This window comes from Cibotium barometz, chromosome 32, assembly GCF_041138505.1.
Source record: "Cibotium barometz isolate CiBa-2024 chromosome 32, ASM4113850v1, whole genome shotgun sequence".
Classification (NCBI taxonomy): Eukaryota; Viridiplantae; Streptophyta; class Polypodiopsida; order Cyatheales; family Cibotiaceae; genus Cibotium; species Cibotium barometz.
In genome coordinates this window covers 82,045-90,511 of record NC_141077.1, presented here as the reverse complement: position 1 = coordinate 90,511, position 8,467 = coordinate 82,045, and the positions used below count along the sequence as shown (strand labels likewise).

The 8,467-nt window shown below is 39.7% G+C and overlaps 1 long non-coding RNA gene across 1 annotated transcript; it reads left to right on the top strand.

The window, feature by feature from the left end:
• The first annotated feature begins 7,586 nt into the window (after positions 1–7,586).
• Positions 7,587–8,214, top strand: LOC147619703 (uncharacterized). The gene is made up of 3 exons (XR_015261787.1): positions 7,587–7,660; positions 7,744–7,827; positions 7,920–8,214. It is a non-coding gene; the product is annotated as an uncharacterized LOC147619703 (long non-coding RNA).
• Positions 8,215–8,467: the final 253 nt, after the last annotated feature.

Genomic DNA, 8,467 nt, shown 5'->3' with positions numbered 1-8,467 from the left:
AAGAACCCAATGATTTTTGACGATGATCTGCATCAAAAAGCTTCTTTGGCCATCCAAATGTCCTTGCTGATCCATAGGGTGATTGGCTTGCTGATGTTTTGTTCACGACCATAATATGAGACTTGGAGTTGATGTGCTCGGTAAGAAGAGTTTGCAAATCTGGTCTTCGTGGACACAAGTGTAACCATTTGTTATCATACCTGCAGACAACTCTTACCCTGCTTTTATCCTTGTAATCATGTAAAGTTGCCTCAATCAGCTGAAAATAAGATCAACCCAGAATGCTTACACATTAGTCATCTCACAATTGGCAGTAAAGTTCAAAATGCATTTAGAAAAACTTTCGAAAGAGTAGCTGAAAACCGAAATAAAATGTAGCTCAACAAAATCTAACAAATCTCGAAAATGTATTATTGAAAGTTTATCATTCAAAAGATGAGCACTTGCCTTCATGAGTGCTATTGAAAGCATGCATCTCCTCAACCGCTAACAAAATTGCAGTCTTATGATCTTCACCACTTTCTCCTACGTCTTTGAAGCCATTTGTTGTATTCACATTCAGCCCTCGATGAGCTAGATATTTTTTTTGATGAGCTTGACTTTCTAACACATGGGTTCGCATGAAGTTAGAGAGACATGAGTAAGCTGATTGCTTTCTAAGGTATCCTGACCCATAAAAGGTTCCACATTCATGGCACCATATTTGAATCAAAGCATTGCCATTGAGATCTTTCGTACTCAGCTCAAACCTATCATCTCTCGATGGATTTTGCTCCTTCAACTTCTTGCGTACCTTCTCACATTGTATCTGCCACATTTGTAGTGTGGACATTGAAATGGACGTGCTCTTTAGCATGTTATAATCATACTCCGGGCTGCCACATATATTGTTTTCACTTCCACCAAATTTATTGCTTTCTTTGAGGCCTCTATCTTCCATGTACTCCTCCAAATCTTCACATTGTCTCTTTGCAAGTCTGTCTTCATCCTGAGCTCCATCAACTTTGGTGTTTAAGCCTCTCTTAATACCTACAACTTTGGCATTCTCTACTTGCCATCGCTCTTCTTGTATTGGGTTCAATGCACAAGCTTCACCATCATCGTCATCATCAATAATGAAAGTGAAAGAACCATCGACAAGCCCATCTGCTATAATCTCCTTTTGTAAATCATTGTATGTGGAATCAGCCGTAACTCGTATGTAACCAAGAAGCTTTTTCTCTGAAGACCCATAATCCAAAACTTTCATGCGATTCTTAGCAGCCATGAATGACCAGCTTAGATATCTAAAAAAGACCATAAGAAAAGAGAAATATACTGATATTAAGACGATTCTCATAAATATGCAAAAGTTATGGACAATTATGCAGAGCTTGTTACATAGGCGGTGTACAGACTGAACAGCTGGATTCCCTAACGGAGAATGTACAAATTGTATACATGTAGCATTCAATGATTCAAAGACTGGGGAGAGCCTTGAAGGGGGGAGAGAGAGAGAGAGAGAGAGAGACCTCGTGGGCAATGGGCACAGAAGGCGGGGCGAGTCACGGACCTGAGAGTGAGAGAGAGATCCGACAGGCTTCGGTTCTTATCGGCACAGAAAAACCACCGCAGAGCTTCGCGCTATGGTCCAGAGTGCAGAGTACCGTCGCCCCCCTCCTTTACGAGCTCCTTTATTTACTATTTGAAACCACATGCGTTGCCTTTAGAAACCCCCCCTCCCCCCACCCTTCTCTCTCTCTCTCTCTCTCTCTCTCTCTCTCTCTCTCTCTCTCTCTCTCTCTCTCTCTCTCTCTCTCTCTCTCTCTCTCTCTCTCTCTCTCTGCGTTCTCCAACACGAGCGCACATTACAAGTGCCCTGCATCTCTCTTTTCCCCAGCCCCCCCTTCCTTCCTTGAAAAACAGTAAAAGAACAGTAAAAGATATGGGATGAGCTATCTATCTATGGGATGAGGGCCTTGTGCACTCTGTTCCTGCGTTGAGGGGACAAGCGGACTAGAGATTCAAATTCTAGAGGGTGGTTATTGACATATTTAATGCAGGTTTAAAGACCAAGGATCATTGCTAAAGACTAGTATAGTGTAATAAAGTAGGAACTTTATTCAATAGGGTTAATAATGGGACAAGTCCATGTATAAAAGAGGGGACTTGGACCATGGTTGTAACTTTTGATGATCATTTTTAGAAATGGAAACTTATGTTTCTTGGAGCTCATGGCTTCTCTCTTGGCTTGTGGAAGGCTATTTCCATTCTCTTGGTGTGAGAGACTAAACACACTTAGGCATCATGTTTACATGGTGATTACTCATATTTTCATGCATTACATCCCTTCATTCCAATTGGTATCAGAGCTCTTGATTTTGATCATGGGCATGCATGGGTTGTTGGGAAAATTTGCTTGAAAATTTGAGTTTCTTTTAATTTTTTTTTCATTTTCTTGTAATCCTTGAGTGATTCTTGACAAATCTTCTCTAATCTTGCTTAATCTCATGGATATGGTGAGCATTTCATGGAAATTGCTTGAATTTTGAGTGATTTTGGCCAATTTTACCATTTTTGGACCAAATTTTGGGCCTCTGGACCAAAAATTTGGGGCAGTCGGGCCAAAACTTAGGGCAAGTGACTAATTGCAATTAACTTTTCTGTTAATCATGATTAGTAATCATCTTCTTCTTCCTCAAGCTTTCCATAGCCATGGGATGCTCTTCCTTTACCCGTTTTGATGCCAAACCTTGGGGTTTTTGTAGAGCTTCCTGAGATCTTTCAATTGAGCCTCTTCTTGCTAATTTTTTTCTCAAGATTTGGGAGCTCTTATAGGAAGTCTCATTTTGAGAAGGCATTCGTTAGGTGGAAAGAACAAATGTGTGCCACCTTAGACCCTGACCAGCAACCACATGTCATGCACATCACGACGCCTCTTGTACATGTATAAAGTACCACAACTCTTTTTTTCCCGCCTTGCATGATGGAGAAGTTGTCACGCCTCTTGTATTGGTTTCTTAGACTTCTTTAATGTTTGTGTATTAGGTGGTAGAGAAGAATTGTACATGATGGCACTATGGTGTGCACTCTACGTGCGGAGCATCTGGGGATTGTTGTGCGGGGGATAGAAACTTGAACTTTACATTGGGAATGACTTTGTTCTTGCATGATTTTGAGGTGGGCGATGATATCTTCTTGAAGCCGAAAGCACAAGAGAAAGCCTCCCTATACCAGTTGGATGCAGATGAGAATCCCGTCCGATATACTATTGAGCGTAGCAAGCCTTTTGCAAGGTAATTAAAGCACGAATCGAGTAGTGAAATCCTTATATAATCATTGTCTTAAACATTATCATCCATTTGTAAATATGATAATTGTGAGCTTGTACTATGATAAGTGGCTACTTAGGACGTTCACTGATAATCGAGGATGCAATCCTAGATTGCTTTGTTGGTACTAGGACCATGGCTAGAGCATGCAAGACACTACAACGACATTGTATCAGAGTGGAGAGCGATGAGGCGTGCCTTAGTTCATGTCTACAGCCACTTGTCGCTATGCATGATGATTTGGGTAACCAATTTTTCAGGGGTGAGGTCAATGAGATTGCTCGACGGGACTAGCAGATGGACGTGGGGACACCATATCCTCCAATCCTCTCAGTACCCATAATCCCAACACAGTCTAGTGCTTCGTTATGGCCACTTGGTGTTCCAATGGAGCCCCAATATCGACATGTCATGCCACATACATTCCTCGTAGGTTCTTTTGTAGTTCCCTCATCATGGACACCACGACCTAATCTTGCAAGGCCACTTTTTCCACCCACACTTGCACCATTTGATAGAGCTCCCTACCCCATACTAACTTCCTTCTTCCACCGACACGTGTGGCATCCGTATTTATGTATTTCAATAGCTTATAATGCCTAAAATATATTGATTTTAAACATTATTGTTGTTCACTCATATTATGTCAATGGCTTTGTTTTTTGTTTCTTCCATGGCATTGTTTTTTGAGAGAGATGTAGCAATTGGTGTGAGATCTCAACAACACGAGAGAGAGAGAGAGAGAGAGAGAGAGAGAGAGAGTGTGTGTGTTTAACCGAGACATTAAAATAATAACAATTGTGCTTAAAATACTTATTCTTATGCTTAAAGTAAGAATTCTAGTACTCAAAAAAGTATTTTTTTATTCCTTTTAAAGTTATAAAACAGTAGAAATTGCCACGTTTCAATACTCTTCTTCTAGACACATCCCACACCACTCTCCCCTTATATCTTCATATTGCAATAAGATCCTTGTGAACTGCTTGGTTATGGCTTCATTTAGTAATCCCTCTAATACTACTATGTTTGCAACCATCTTAAGTAAAGCTCTTCAATCTTTCATGCAACTCAAAGAAAAGAAACCCAGATCACATGCCGTTTTAGAAGCATGGACAACAACGTCTGAAGTGCATGAGCTCTACAAGAAGCTCAAAACATACCAAGCGGTAGACCTTGCAAACAAGAACATGCTAGAGGTGAAAGTAGCTTCAGCCATTGGGATATGGAGAGCTTTCAGCATCATTGAACAGGCAAAGGAGATTCCTCTTAGAGTTGAAGTTGCCACCTTCATTCGCAACTTATGATAGATGGAAAAGGCCAAGATGATAATTGAGGCCCAAAATGCTTTCATATGGTGTCTTCGTAAAGAAGGACAAATGATCGTGTCATGTCATAAGTGTTTATCATGTAATGTTGTCGCCTTGTAAGTTTGCTAAGGAATATAATGAAAGTTTAAGATCATAATATGGTGACTTTGTAAACAAGTTGCAATGGTAGTTATAAACGAGTTACATTGATAGTTGTGAATGAGTTGCAATGGATATAGTGCTCTTGTAGTCATATACCCCTCTCCTCTATTGTCACCATGAGTTGCAATGTGCGAGACAATAGAAGGAGAGAAGTGTAGAGAGAGAACCCGCTCGCCTAGACACACCAAAAAGTGCTCGCCTAAACACCAAAAAAATACACCCAAGTGAAAGTACTACTGGACCATTCTGACCTTGACCAACCATACTCTAAAAGTTTATTTGACCTTAAAACATTATTCAAAAAGTAGGTATTAAGGTTCAATGGATGTGGCGATGTATTTTAGAGAGGGAAAGAGAGAGAGAGAGCTCTAGAGGTAGTGTGCTTTAGAGAGAGAGATAGAGATATTGAATGTAGTACATCTCCTTGCAACAACTACCTAGCTGACTTGGGAGGAAAGAGCACATGGAGACACTTTGTGTGTGTAGTAGAGTGATAGAAAGATCTCATCAATGTAGCAAAACTCTTGTAAGCCACATGTACAGAGATGAAGAAGCCGAGCACAAGAGAAACACGAGTTCGTCATGCTGGTATAGTCCGTTGTGGGATCATGAAGATTTGGGAAGACTAAAAACAGTTAGATTTTGTGTAGAACGTGCTCCTATCATCTCGATAGATCTGTCAAGACAATCATATGAGAAGAGAGAGAGAAAGCTCTATTGTAGCAACAGAATCATATGAGCAAAGAGAGGGGGGACTCTATCCCTCCAACACAATGTTCAGTATGAGCAAAGAGAGACCCAACGTAACACACACTCACACGCTCCATGACTGCTTGACACACAAGATCACGCTCCATGACTGCGTGAACTTTTCACAATAACTTAAATTCTAATTATTCTTTTCATGATAACTATTTGGCCTTAAATGTTAATGACACCACTTTTTGAACCACCCAACGATGCTTTGACCCAACTCTCTCTCTACCTCCATCTCTCTCTCTCTCTCTCTCTCTCTCTCCCTCTCTCCCTCTCTCTCTAACTCTCTAACTCTCTCTTACTCTCTCCAACTCTCTATTTCTCTCAAATTGACCAACTCTCTCTCTAACTCCCATTAGGGAAAAAGGGAGCTCATTTTGGGACCTTTTACGGTTTGGAAAAATAAGCTCTCAACCAATGAACAGAGGGCCAACGTAACGTTGGAAATTCACAAAAATAAAAGAAAATAGATAAAAGAAACAATATTTTATGTAGGTACAAGCGTGCTACATTAATGTGGAGATTGGTTTTTTATTCTCACAAGATCTTTGGACATGAAGATAGAATCTAGTCTGACATTTTCTCTGACAAGGGCCTTCCCGCTTCCACCTCCCTTTGAACTTTGAATTGTTGTGCTGCCTTTCCTTCGAAAGGTCTACCATTCTACACCACTACCTCATTGTGCAGCAACCTCTTCTTTTCCAAAACTGCTCCCTTGATCCAGTTTGGCTTAGAGTAAGATGTTTCTTGTCAACTATCTGTCTGCCTACTTTCTCTTTCTTGAAACTTTACTTTGTTATCTTGTTTACATTACTTTGCTGTGGTTACAGATTCACAAGGTATCCATGGTGAATAAAAACTATGGTCGTTCTTGTGGAAGACGCTTTGTGGATGATAATGCTATGAAGGCAGAATTATACCACACATCCTTACCCCGTCGACCTGCTTCTTCTATTTCTTCGGTAGAGAATTCAAGTACAGTCAAAACGGAAGGAACTTGGGAAAGGTTTACTGTTTCGAAAGGAGCATGGGTGCTCATGCAACCTAGTAAAAGAAAGAGACCCCAGACAAAAAATATTTTCTTGGCATCATGGAAGGGAAGAGTACGAGATTTTAAAATCACCAGAGGAAAGATATCGGTGAAAGAAGTTTTGATTCAGCATGTGTACATGCATAAAGAACTTGTCTTGCGAGACTATCCAAATGATCTTCCGCAACACAGGCCTAATTGTATATTTTTCTATTGTGGTTTTGTTCTTTATGAGGTGCATGGATTTTTAAGACAAAGCTTTCTTTCTTTGCTTACTGATATTCTTGTGTTGTTTTATTTCAGATTTATACCCTTCATCGTATGAGACATGGCAAAACATCGATTGTATTCTGGGATTTATAGATGTTTTGCATGGATCGATAGGAGAACAACAATACGAAGGTCGATGTGCAACAGAGCTAGCTCAATCCGGTATATTTTTTACTGATCATTTTTATCAGTTGCTGGACAATGCAAACACACATGGTGTGTTAAGAAAACAAGACCTTCCAGCATGGAATTCAGTGGATTGGCCTCTCCCACATTTTAGTGTTACAGAGGCATATAGAGCCAAGCTTTTCAAAGAAGTACAGAAAGCTCTGAGGCCCAATATTGCCACAAGGATAATAAAAATTTCTTTGTGCATGCCTCTCACAGTATTTGTAGACTTGTTTAATACCTTTCCAGTGAAGGTTTCAAAAACAATGTTCACAGTTAAAGCAACAAGTCTGGCATGCATGCCACAATTTTTGGATAAAGGTTGGGATAAGAAGACATGTAGTTCAGTGTTTTGTGAGGTTGTCCAACCTTCTATGCAACTGAAGTACATGGTTGCATCACAAAATTTTATTTTTTCTTTTTATTATAAGCGCAGTCGAATGCTAGGTACAAAACTAGTCCCTATGGATCAAGATGAAGATTCTTTTGGTGCAGAAAATAAACTTCTTGATATTGATGTTGTTGAGAATGGTGATGTGCTAGTCAATATCACATTAAGACAATGTTGCTCCCTAGCTCAATTGCGCAATGAAATTCTATTTGAGACAGAAGGTTCTATTTCAAAGGACTTTTTATTTATCTACAACAATAAGAAGGTATACCATGTGACTTATCCTAGTCTCATTAAGCACTGCTATTAGTTTACTTTACCCTATTGTTTCATATTGCTTTTTTGCAGGTACTCAAAAGAAGAGAGAGATCAATAAAATGCAAAGACATTGAAAATTTTAAAATTGAGATAACACAGACTCCATAAACAAAGGTATTATATTCAGAAATGTAAAATTCTGTACAGAAGTGTTTAATTACATATGTAGAACATATTCTTGACAACAATTTTCTATTTATCTACAGGCTGATCTAGAGGCTGCTCTACATGGTCCAAGCTCACCGTATCATCTTTATTTGGAGAATCTACTTTCTGTTGCTCCATCTTGTCGTGTACAGTCTCTTGGTGCTGCTCCATTGTCTCCTCTACTACCCCTGGAGCATCTGTTTGCTGTTGCTCCATCATTTCCTCAATAACATCAGCAGCAACAGGTCCTTGTTCTTGTGGCTTCTCCTCATCAGCACTAGGTCCTTGTTCTTGTGGCACCACATCTGCATCATCTGTGTCATCAAGGTGTATGACACCTTCTCGGACTTTAGAGCTCTCACCTAACTCGATAGTAGCTGGTACAATAGGTTTGGGGAAGGCATACTTCAAAAACTTCCAAATTATATCAGCTCTGAAACTATACACATAGCTCGAGTTGAAGCTATCTTCTCTCATCTGCAATGAAATATGATGATTTAGAACACTTTGTACCAATATCAAATTTTTTGAAGCTAAATGAAAATTATTTTTTCTTACAAGCTTTGGCTGTCCTATCTCAAAATAGCTTGAAAGTATATATTTGGCA